Genomic DNA, 13,004 nt, shown 5'->3' on the forward strand with positions numbered 1-13,004 from the left:
GATGTGACACGGAGCCACTTGACCCACACAGATAACCATGGAGTTGTCAGCATCTGCTTCCACCAGTGGATCTTAGCCTGTTGTGTTTTTAGCACTGGCTAAATGTAGGATTCTGAAGGGACAGTTCGATCCGAAATAGTGTATCAGTATACATGAAATAGCTAGTCCCTGCTGCTTTTCCCCATCTGTTGGAATTTTTCATATGGAGGAACTACCTTTATTGGGCACTTTATTTAGTTATGAAAGAGGTAGGGCGCTTTTGATCAAAATGCTGCTTTTCTGTTCAGGAATGAAAATAGGGTACGTATGGTCTGTAAACTGCCAGACATGTTTGCTGTTTGCCAAGGTTATGGTCAAGCTGTGTGTGTGTGTGTGTGTGTGTGTGTGTGTGTGTGTGTGTGTGTGTGTGTGTGTGTGTGTGTGTGTGTTAGTATTTGTGTGAATATAGGCAGCTGTGAGGCACTCTGGCCTTCAACATCATGGCAGCTGTCACCTGTCTGCTGTCACCTAGGTGGCTTACACACACACACACACACACACACACACACACACACACACACACACACACACACACACACACACACACACACACACACACACACACACTGAGGGTCAATGGCCCCTTGTTACAGATGTACCTGAAAACCTGAATGTATTTACCAAAAGAAAGCCACTGAAACGTGAATATTAATGTTAACCATGCTAATGTGTTTGACATGCCTTTCTTACCAATATTATCGTAAAGTGTAATGGGCACCCGTGCTCATGGCAGAGGAAGTGTTAACTCAACTGGAACGGTTTTTGTCCTTTAAAAAGGAGGAGAAGAAAAAAAAAGGAAGGGGGAGTGAGCGAACACGGCTAACAGGACTAGTCACGGCAGCCTTGATCCTGTCAGGTATTCACACCATTGTCAGTCCATATAACGGCCAGCCATCCGTCCGTCATCCCTGCAGTCAGATGCCTAATCTGCTCTTTGAATGTGTGCCTCGGCGACACGCCGATTCTCCATTCAGTCTCCCCCGCCGAACGCAATCACTGGACAACCCCGCAATAACGCTCTCCCCCACCCGACCTCCTTTTGAAAAACAAAATAAAGGTGGTGGACTCGTCATGCTTAGTCCCGCCAAGATAAATCATGCACTCCAAATTAACTCCCATTCAAAGGGACAAGGGGAGAACAAGGCGTCCGCGCATGGTCAAAGCGCTTCCGAAGGCACTAGGGCTCGACTCGATAAATGTCAAGGCGGTTAATTTTCGAGCTCTGATTAAAATCTTATCGAGGCAGGAAGTTAATAGAAAAGAGTTAATAAGGAAAAAAAAAAAAAAGCAGAGATGGATTCCGCTGCACATCCACGCATGAGGCCCGTCTTAAATTGGCCTCACTCAGGTACTCACCATTCTTCTCCTGGTCAAAAAAGTGACATGTTAAAAAAGGGCCTTCAAGTAACCCGGACTTTACTTAATACATAGAAATAAAGCACGTGATTCAGCAGGAATTACTATTCCACACTAGAGCCAATCGTTCCCTGATGATACCATTTAACATCTATGATTTATGGTATCCAAGGTAACATGGCTTCAGCATCCCATCTATACAGTAACAATATGAAATCTGCAGTGTTAAATGACAGAGTTTCTTTCGTGTCTTTATGGATTGAAATACACATTCATTCAAAGCTACACCTTTTACATTTTTACAGCTGCTGTAATTAAAAATGTTTGCCTGTTTGCCTTGAATGTTTCATCGCTTTTAGGGAAATGGTTCCTAGTAGAACTATTTTTGGAAGTTGAGGATAATTAATTATCAAAAGAACCCTTGAAAAGCTATCTGACAGGTTTGTATGATTTTTTTTAGTTTGTGTGTGTGTGTGTGTGTGTGTGTGTGTGTGTGTGTGTGTATTTTATGTGGTAAACATAGAAATTATGCTTATAATACAGATGCCTGTTGGGTTTTGATATATTATCATTTAATTTAAATTATGGTTGTTTTATTTACAACAGTTCGTTTATTCTGAATAAAGGGCAATGAGAGAGATGCATAGCACTATCAGGCACATGTTGGCCAGCTAGAAACATTTTCTGGGTCCTTGAACACGAGAGAGAAAAATGTGCCATGTGTGTGTGCTCGGTTTTGTGATTTTTTTGTTTTGTTTTGTTTAATAAAAATGAACCTGATCGTTATTTCTTCATGCTTGTCTTTGGTCTCGTATTTCAAGTGTGCAACAAATAGCATAATAAAAAATTTAAAAAAATCAAATGAATAAACTTATTTGTCCAACTGCCTTGTGGGTAAATGGTCACCATTTTTGGTGGGAAAAGTCAGCAGATAAGCAAAAGGTGCATCATGAGCCATGATCTGTTTTAAGGACACTGATTATTCAATCGGATTCCCAGAGAAATCGCCGACCACTCTGGCACTCCTAGTCTAGCATCAAATCCTTATATTATACACACTCTGATTTCTGTAAGAACACTCCCCTGTGTGTTATGAGTCTTTTCCAACAAGCTACCACCTGTCTGATCACTCCTTCACCTCCTCCTATCTCTAGTGCTGAAGAAAAGGGGGATGTCCTGCGCTGTTGTTCAGCACTGCTGTGTTCGAGCGGAGGAACGCGCAGGTAGAACAAACACGGTGATCTGCTGTACAAACAAAGGAGGACAGGAGCAAGTGATGAATGATGGGAGTGGTGCAGCCGGCAAACAAGCAACTCAGGGGGAAATCAGAGGAATTTATTTTTTTTTTCTGAGAGAGAGAGAGAGAGAGAGAGAGAGAGAGAGAGAGAGAGAGAGAGAGAGAGAGAGAGAGCAAACGAGATAGAGAGAGACACTGGGCCATGAAAACCATACTCCATTCTTTCATATAAGTTTTATCTATAAATATAAGGATAATATTTAGGGATTTGTGTCTGTAATCAGTGTTAAGGGAGAAGAATCTGGTGGCTTGGTTGATGTCTGTGTCATTAAAGTCCCAAAACTGCAGTAAGGATTCATCAGTACTCTTAGATTTGGATTAGTAGAGGAAAATGTGATAAATAAACCACAAATCACTTGCTATTATATCACACTATGGGTTTAAAAGCACACCTTTGTTGCCAATTTTTAGTTACATTTCTGGAATGCGATCATATACACATATTAGCTAGCATTTTTATGTTCTAGGTCAAGTAAAATATATATATTTTTCAATCTGGTGACAGATTTAATTTTTCATGAAGGTTCAGGGTGTTGTGTTGTGTTCTGAGTGTGTGAATTGGTGTGTTCATTTCTTGTGTATGTGTGTGCGGATCTAGGCGCCCATCCTCATGCGCTGCGTTGCCTGAGCACAGTGACACAGTTTGGTCGCGGAGACTTTGACAGAAGTGAATTAATTGGGCCCCCTTGGATCATTTGTCTTTATTGCAGAGGCTAATTGGAAAAGAAGCAGGTGTTAATGGAGAAAGCCGGGGCGGCTGTAGACCGAATCTCAAACACCAAGCTTGTAATGGAGCTCTCTGAGTGAACTTAACCATGTTTTAATTAGATTTCGCTCCGAAATGAAACCGCACGTTTCTCCTCTCCACCCTCTTAGGTGAAGTGAATAGCCTAGAGAAAGACATGGAAAGAGAGTGAGTTGAGTTTTTTTTTTTTTTTTTGTAGGGGGGTTGTAGGGAGTTCTGAGAAGGGAGATTGCAGAGAGAGAGAGAGAGAGAGAGAGAGAGAGAGAGAGAGAGAGAGAGGGGCAAGGGCAAGTAAATGTACAAACCCATATTGTCTCTATAATAGGGTTTTGTTGAGGCAATTGGGACTCCCCTCCTACACACATACATATGCACAATGGAGGTGAAACTCGAGAGGCTCCCATGCTGTTTACAGTACATGGCCCAAGCACGAGTTGACACCATGCTCCAGAGTCCTTCTCGCATGTGCAAATAATTTGAGTCGTGAGCCCCTTCAACACACTTTTGAACATGTTCACTGTGCATGTCCATCTAACGCTGGCGCTCAAATTGTTTACGAAACGCTGGGTCGATAAGGCGGCCGGTTGCTAGGAGCCAAATGGAACAGTGTCTGGATGCGGGAAATCCGGACGGGCCTGGCTAGCACGCTGGCCTTGTTAGCGCTCGCCCAGGCCTAGTTCATCACTAAGTGATGTCAGCAAGTTTTAATGCAGGCCACATTTTACCAATTATACCACGGAGGGATGTGAGCCGAAATGAGCGCAGGCTGTTTTGATGTGGTGTTTACTCGTCGAAGAGTTGTGTGTGTGTGTGTGTATGTTTGTGTGTGGTCTCTGTACTGCTTGGCCTTCTGCCACTGGCTAACCTTAAGCATTCAGGTGTGTTTGTGTATGTGTGTATGTGTGTGTGTTTGTGTGTGTGTGTGTGTGTGTGTGTATATGTGTTACACACTGCAAATGTAAAGGAAAGTGTTACACTTACTGGACATATTAGCAAATCAAATGTAATGTGCATCAGTTAGGGCTTGCAGACATAAACTTGGAGCTTGCTTACACTGTGTAAAATAATACATCTGATCCAGGATTCAGTCACGAAGAGCATCACCCTGCTTGTCAAACAAACCGGCTTTTAAAATAAACAGAGGACATACAAAGATCTGATTCGTTCTATATAATGTTTCCTCTGCCCACATTCAACCAAAAATTTACATTTGTCTCCCCGTTGGTGTTGGGGTACTTACAGTGCATGGGAGGGTTCCTATGTAGCATTACCCCACCACCACCACCACAATCCCTGTTCTAGTGTCCCTGGCTCTCAGTGCCAGTGGGTGTGGAGCAGATCTATAAAGCAGCAGGACTGAGCTCTCTCATTACTGTCACTGCCGGCTTTATAGGGCCTCAGACTGCAGCCGCTGCCAAAGGCATATAAACGCAGAACTAGCAGTTCGAACGTCAGCCTTGTAGGAGTTAGGATGCAAATAAAAAAACAAACAAACAAGCAAACAATGCAGCATTGCTATTCTGTCCAGAAAATATATCTGAAAGTGATTCGGCACATCAGCTTTTCCATTTCCCCATGCCCTTTGAGAGATTATAATAGCCTTGCAGGATTTGCTTGTACGTACTTGGTTACCAAGTATTGGCTTCCGTGTTGATAAACATTTTGAAATTAATATGTTCTCTCTGGCCGTGAATAGCACTAGAAATCAATGGGGCTCCTTTGCCTCAAGGAACATCCCGTGCATGTGTGTCCTTAATGAAAAAACGTCAAAACAAATTACAAAACGAACCGCGCTCTCGTCGTCGCCTCGTACCTTTCGGGGTGTCATCTCTGGGGCTTGAGGAGTGTATGTGAACAGAGTGCCCCCGTGAACCTCTGACACAGGGTCCAGCAGTATGTTCAAACACACATGCCTACACACACACACACACACACACACACTGTCCCTGTGTCTCAGTGTGCTGCAGTGAGAAGTTGGGAGGTAGTAGGCGAGCCTCAGGCAGGTTTAGCAGCATTACAGAGGGCCTTGTGCTAATGGTTGCCATGTGCTGCCTTCCAGACGTTTAAGGGGCCGCTAGATGCTACCTCCCTGCTACACTTCCAAAAACATTAGCACGTAATACTTTAATGCCTTTTGTGTCTGCTCAGGGTTCGGTGGAAGAAAGATATAAAAACAAGGTAAATAGGCAGGAGGCATACGTGTTTGTTCAGGCAGCGCAGGAAAGGGGGCTTTATTGTTTCAGAGTCTTGTCTTTCTCATCCCCTTATCCATCACCTATTTTTTTCCACTATCCCTGATTCTTTTTTTCCCCCCTTGTTTTCCCCTCCAACTTTGGAGGCTAGAGTGAGGAGAGAGCTGCAAATGGGATTTTGAACGCATAAAGGATTTAAATAGTTCATATTTAGTTTTTGGGTAACATTTCAAGCCCTGGTCCATTTTATTCAAGAGGCAGCTTCGGTCCAACTCTGATAATTGCGAGAATGATACGTGCTCTTAAAAAAAATAAGTTACTGCACGCTGTTGACTCGCCATCCAGAAACAAGCGATGACCTCATGCCTTTTAGAACATTCATGCGTACGAACAAAGGTATTCTTCTTTTTTTGGGTGCAGAATTTGCAACAGACAGTTCATGGAGACCATTACTCTAAATAAAATGGACCAGGGAATTGATTTCTTCGAAGCGGGCCATTTTAGGTGTTCTTTTCATTGAAGAACGAAAGTGACTAGGATCTGAACTTGAATTGGTTTCACAAAAGAGGACATTAAGTTTTGGTGAATTTGCCCTTAACTTAACTTCCACACTTTCGAAGAGACTCCTTTTTGTGTCTCTCAGCAAACTTTTGCAAAAACAATCATTATAAGGGCTTAAAAATGCAAACAGTGGAGAGCTGAAGTAAAAAAAAAAAAAAAAAAAAGGTAGTATAATGCAGGTATTTACCCAGCATGAGTGACATCATATAAGCAAGTTATTATAGGAAGTACAGCTCCAAACTGTTCACCTTCCGATACACCCTCAGATGCAATCAGCGGAAAGAAAGAGGTCTCTCATGAAACGTAGACAAGATCTTTCACTCCCTTTTCCGAGCTCACTGTGTTTTTAACTCAGTACTCGCCCCTGTGATAAAGGCTGTGGCAGGGTACTGCAGAATAAGCTCTTTCAGCCAATTCACCAGGGTGAGCATAAAAAAACTGATTCGACTTATAATTTTCACTATACTGCTACATTAAATATACTACAGTCCATGTATAGCTTACAATTGGCCAATAATCCGCAGCTAACATTCTGTATTTTCTGTAGTTCCCTTTTCACCTAGAGCTGCTATCGGGTAGGTGACTGTAATAAGTCGTACTAGTGCCTGAGGTGTTCCTCATGAATACTCCCTCTTCCTCTGCTCTATTGCTTAGCTGGAAACAAAATGATTTATCGCATATTTAATCTGTGTTAAAAACACATGCACACAAAGTAGCAAAATGCATCGAGCCACAGCTACATTGCCTTGGCTATTGAAGTAAAAAAAAAGTTGTTATTTGAGATATTAATGCTGCTGTTAAAACAGCTCCTTGAGCTTGGCTTGAGAGCTGTAATTGTGCCAGGTTGATTAGTAATTTGCAAGGCAACAATAGACCGCCGATTACTTAGCACTTAAGCACAATTAACCAAGACCAATAGGAGTCAATAGAAATGGGCCAAAGGGCCAGAACGATAGACAATAGCTGACTTTTTTTGCTTTACCATGATGTAAGGGTTGTTCATGTTCTACGATATGCATATGAATGACAAGATAGATAGACAGATAGACAGATAGACAGATAGATAGATAGATAGATAGATAGATAGATAGATAGATAGATAGATAGATAGATAGTATCATATAATAATAAATATATAATATAGAGACAAACAAACAAGTAAATGCAACCATATGATTTTTTTCGCTCCGTAGCTTTAAGAGGTTTATACGTCATAAAAGCATGCATTCATTAAAGCAATAGTTTTGAGTTCTATTAAAATCACCAACAAAATGTAGGTTTCTAAAGTTCATTACTTTTTTGTATATTTTTTTTCTTTTCGTGGAAATAACACTGATTAAAATATAATCAATCAAAAGTAACTACAAGTATTCAAAAACCTAGCTGTAGATATATTAGATATATAGTATATTTTGAGAACATTATAAAAGCAATAACAATCCGCATTTCAATTCATGATCACTGAATGTAGTCTACTCAGCAAACTAAAAAAAAGGCTACTACCTCTCACCACTGATGTTACCTGCTAAAAAGAGAACCATTGTTATGTTTCCTCATGGTTGTGAGGAAGATAGAACTTTATTTGATTCCTTACACACTACACTCAGAGAGAGAGAGAGAGAGAGAGAGAGAGAGAGAGAGAGCGAGAGAGAGAGAGAGAGAGAGAGAGAGAGAGAGAGAGAGAGAGAGATTACTGCCGTGGAGGGTTAAGTCCAAGATAAAGATTCCTTTCTAGCAACCGCATGGCCTCATAGCCATAGTCAGCGTGAAATTCAAATCAAATCGATCCAGCACAAAGACACAGACGGACTTGTTTTGCACTCAGAGTGAGACTCGTACTCATGTGATCTGTGGGGGCTGTCTGGAAGCTAAGCTATCAAAGACTGTCAAAGACTCCATTTTAGACCAGGAGTAATGCGCGGCTCACTTGCAAATGGCCTTTTGTAGCAATTAACAGGCCTTAATTACGGCTGAATGGGGAGCTGAGTGGCTAATCTTGGCTTCCAGGCCTTCAAAAGGCTCGTCAAGCTATCTGATTATACATTGATCTATACACTCCAGCAATGTCGGTAATTTAGCACACACATACCGAGAGCAGGTCTGGATTTGTTTGTTGTTTTCCCAGCCTCCAAGAGCGGCCAATTAACCCCCAGTCATCAAGTTCATTTTGCAGTTACAGTAATTAAGACTCTAATTAGTAAACCTGAAAACACAGATGTCTTAGTTTTTTTGCGCAGCGTCAAGGAATGATATACGAGAGATGGGAAGAGAAGCCGGTTCTGGTTTCGTTCCAAGCTGTTCTGCCTGGAGCCCTCGATCCTGGATCGGCATCAGCGTAACATTCCGATGACTAAAATAGCGCAAGATAATTTTATTTAGTATAAACCAAGGCGACACAGCATCCTTTTTTTGTTGTTGTTGTAGTGGTCCAAAACATGAGGCAGAAGCAACAGAATGTCTGAGAGCTTTCTGCCAAATTCCCAAGTTAAGAAAGAGGCTGTTATTTTTGGAATGTTCGCGAATGATGTCATTACACCAGTTCTGATTAGAATGCTTTAGAAGGTTACGTGTGATATCCTTATTGCGTTAAATCAAATATTTCTTATACTAATATTATGGCATTTTAGGTATTTCTGTAACAATTTTGGCATGTGCGATTTCAGATGCATATGCACCCGAATGTTGTACCCGTCTCTTAAGGCCATTTAGCCATAATGCACTAATAAAAATAAATAATCATTACTAACAATTAAGTTCTATCACAATAAAAAAAAAAACATAGTACTCATCGTACTTTTCTCCAGCAATGCTACATTTTGCGCTTCAATGCGATCTCCCCTACCATTCCCACCTTTCTTTCTTCCCTTGGAGGAAAATAAGCCTCTCTACGCAGCATGCAGCCTGAATGGACGGAGAGGGTCGAGATCGATACCAAAGGTCACTCTTCTAAAAGGCCAGTGGCTCCACAAGTATGAAATGTCACTGGTGAAATATGTGCTGTGATTCTGGGCTGGACAGATCCACCGCCTGGCTGTACAACTCGTTCTATTGTTCCGTATTCGGAATTAAGGTGGAAGGAGTTTTAATTGAGAAACACATAACCTTTTTTTTTTGTAATCAGGCGAGCACAGGGGAGTGAGAGAGAAATAATGAGAGACTTTGTTATCTAGGGGGTGACTTGTTCTGCCACAGCTTGAAGTGACTCTGATGATAAGGTTCCACTCCTTCCTAGTTGTTGGCAATAAAAGACATCACAAAATTTAGGACTGGGCTTCTGTAATGAGATGTATTTGTGTGTGTGTGTGTGTGTGTGTGTGTGTGTGTGTGTGTGTGTGTGTGTGTGTGTGTGTGTGTGTGTGTGTGTGTGTGCAAGAACGATAGAGATGGAGAGAGAGAGAGAAACAGAGAGAAATACAAGCCCAATATATATTTTTTTTGTGTGTGTAAAGTGTGCAGGCTCCAGGCCCCTGCAAACGCCTACGTGTGTTAAGAGCAGGTCTTGACTATATGTGTGTGTGTGCGCGAGTCAAAGGTAAAGGCAGGCAGAGCGAGGCCGCCTGTTGCGGGTGGCTTTTGATGGAACCAGGCAGCTGGGTGTGTGAAGGAGCAGGGCAAAGCAGAGGCGGCCTGGCTCACCGCTGGCCTCTATTCACCGGCTCTCGTTAAAAGTCCTCACCCGCTGCTTCCAATCAGACGCTCTTTGTAGCTCTTGCTCTGTGCCAATGCACCAGGCTCATGGTTTCTCAGCACTGGCACATCTGTGTCTGCAGAAAGAGAGAGAGAGAGAGAGAGAGAGAGAGAGAGAGAGAGAGAGAGAGAGAGAGAGAGAGAGAGAGAGAGAGAGAATGAATGGGAAAGGGGACAGCAGGGATGGCTGGCCGGAGCGAATCGACGATATATGAACTGATGAGCACATGTTGGATACAGCGATGAAGGAATGGATGGATAGAGGACGAGATTTCGAACTTGCGGAGTGACAAGGAAAATAAGAGTTAAATGCTTACCCGCCTTTTTCTCACGCACTTTTAAGTCAGCTGACCCATAAAGCCAAAGGTTAGGGCTATGGGTCATAGAGCCCCAGAGCTCCATTTGATAAGTGAGAAAGAAAATACGACAGGACAATGGTTTTATAGGAAAATAATCAATGTCAGGGTGATATGATTTGGTCCAACATGCAGCAGTTTAATTAATAGCTTTAGAACATGAGGAAGGTCTGATATACAGTACCTGTGTAAGCTGTTACCATAGAAACCATAAAAGGATCAATTGCACGTTGACACAAATAGGTAGAATAAATAGAATTGCACATAAATTAAGTTAAATTACAACTAGCTAGATTCAAGACTTGTCACAAACATAATGTGTATATAAAATACAACATGCAGTGAAATGTAAACCTGATCAGATGAAAATGAAGTTTTATTTGTGATATGTACAGATGACAGTGACAGGTTGTACAATGAAATTCTGAGTGAGGCTACTACAGCAAACTACAGCAAATATTAAATATTAAATATTAAACAATATTAAACAGTAAATAGAAAAGGGAGAAAAATGTATTAATTGCATTAGAAAGTCATACAGTCAACAGGTGTGTGCAAAAGTGTATATGTATATATATAAACAATTAGCGTGAAATATTTGTATAAATTAGCATTTATAAAAAAATATTAAAAACAGAGGTGTACAAGTAGAATGTATATTTTTACAATAGGTGTGCAAAAACGTGCAAAAAAACGTGCAATAATTCTAAATGCAATGGTATTAATAGTTCTGAGTAACAATAAATCTGTAGTCCCACTGTTTGCAAAATTAATACAATAAAAATCACGGTTAATAATTGTACCGTGTGGTGGTAAAAAAACCCACAAGGTCATGATTTGGCACAGGAGTTTGTTAGTTTGTTAACTGCAAATTTGCGACATTAGCATTAATGTAGATCTCTGTCTGAAGCACACGAGACAATGTACAAATCTTATACGTTTGCAATATTTTGATTCTTCTTTTCTTGGGTTGAAAAATCCGATCCATATTTTCTGAGCAGGAAACACAACACAGCCTGGATAGAAAAGGGTACAGGTGCCATTAGGAAGCTTGTTGATCCGCACTCTTCTGTTAAAGCTGACGCTCTGCGTTGTGCAACCCAATGAGACATCTGAGATGGGGTAGTGATTTAATCTTACCACATATTTTAATGGCCAAGCCTGTCAAAACAGAACACTGTCAAACACTGAGCCCCATCTTGCCGTCTCAAACACTAAAAGGAACGCTTCTCAAAATGAGCTCGCCTTTGTGACCGTTCTGTGTCCCGTTGACCCAGTCTTTCGATAGCACGTCCAGGTGCGCCGATTGCTGCCCTGTCTCCTTTAAAGATTCACGTCGGCGAGAGAGAGCTGGATCCGAGCTCAGGTTAGCTTCCTGTAACCCAAGCCTTTTCTCATCCAGCAAGAGGAGTGGGGGGGAGAAGTGAATTAGTATGTACTTGCGCTGGACGCAAAGGGTATTGTCAAAAAAGCGGTGTCCTGTGTCTCGATCCCATTACAAAGGTAAATAAGGAGAGGACAAAACTGTAATCTAAGCATTCCTGCTTCAGCTCTCACTGATGTCATGTCCGTCCCCTCTCTATTCAGGCCTTTATTGGATGTAATTATGTGATTAGTTAGGCTTTTATAACTTGCACTGAGGCCAGTGTGCGAGCAGAAGAAGATCATGTGTGTCACTGAAGAAGTTTCACCTGTACCTCAGGGTCATAAGATACCCTCGTACATCAGCCTTAGCTAAGAGAGCAGGAGTTTATTAGGTTTCATATAAGTATATAGCAGGGTGAGAATAAGGAAATATAGTTACACAAGTACAGTGGGAACATGTAAAATTGATGCTGATTGGAACAGATTGGATCGCAATCAGTAATCGCAGTAGTCTGCAATTCAAGAAACACACTTATGATGATTTTTTATTTTTCATTTTTTTGTCAGAACGAAATTGGTCATCATTAAAGAATGTATCGTAAAGCTCTAGACTTGGACATATGTCTGTCTTCCCCACCATGCAGTTCCACTCTGACCTAATTAAACGATGCTGGATAACAGTCAAGTCATAAGCACAGCTAGCCTGGGCTTTTACAAAGGCTCAACTTAAACTTAAAGAGATTAGACAACTTTTGCAAGATATTAGCTGTTCAAAAATGAGAAAAATGTCCATAAGCCTCTTGAGCGCGAGGGGCGACCAGACAGACGTCCTTTTGTTCCCTGCAGCCGGGGTCCCGGTCTCTTCAGGCACCGTGTGCGGGACTGGCCTACACGCCTGATCCATGGCCCTGTAAACCCAATCAGCTTCAGGAATTAGAGAGGGATTAAACTCCTACCTACTAGTGCAGCACTTGAAAAAATATAAGAAGGGAAGAAGGGGGGGGGGGGGTGAAAAAAAATTCACAGCCCACCCAGGAGGTCAAGAGAGGAGAAAAGTGGGAAAAGGTAAGGAGCATGGACGAGAGGAGGATTGAATCGGTCTAGTGGACACAAGATGAACACAAAGACGAGGATCACTGCATCTCTTCATACATCAATGCATGAACTTTTTAGCAAGAACAAGAAACGCTTAGATCACTCGCCGCAGTTTCATCTTCCTCAGTAAACTCAAAGAGTTTATTCTCATTCTGCCGTTTCACAGATCATTCCCCTCTCTCTTTCTATACTTCTCTTTTTCTCGTTCCTCACTCCATGGTGGGCGAGCTAAAGCAGATAAAGACACACAGATCCTTTGGTGTGTGACAAGGCCTGGCTCCTGTCATCACAAACCCCTTGTTGTGCCTATG

General features: G+C 41.8%; 1 protein-coding gene across 8 annotated transcripts in view; it reads left to right on the plus strand.

Annotated features, from left to right (window-relative positions):
• Window positions 1-13,004, plus strand: part of prdm16 (PR domain containing 16) — a 180,523-nt gene that overhangs the window by 26,902 nt on the left and 140,617 nt on the right. The gene's annotated exons all lie outside the window — the stretch shown is intronic.

This window comes from Silurus aristotelis, assembly GCF_946808225.1.
Source record: "Silurus aristotelis genome assembly, chromosome: 11".
NCBI lineage: Eukaryota > Metazoa > Chordata > Actinopteri > Siluriformes > Siluridae > Silurus > Silurus aristotelis.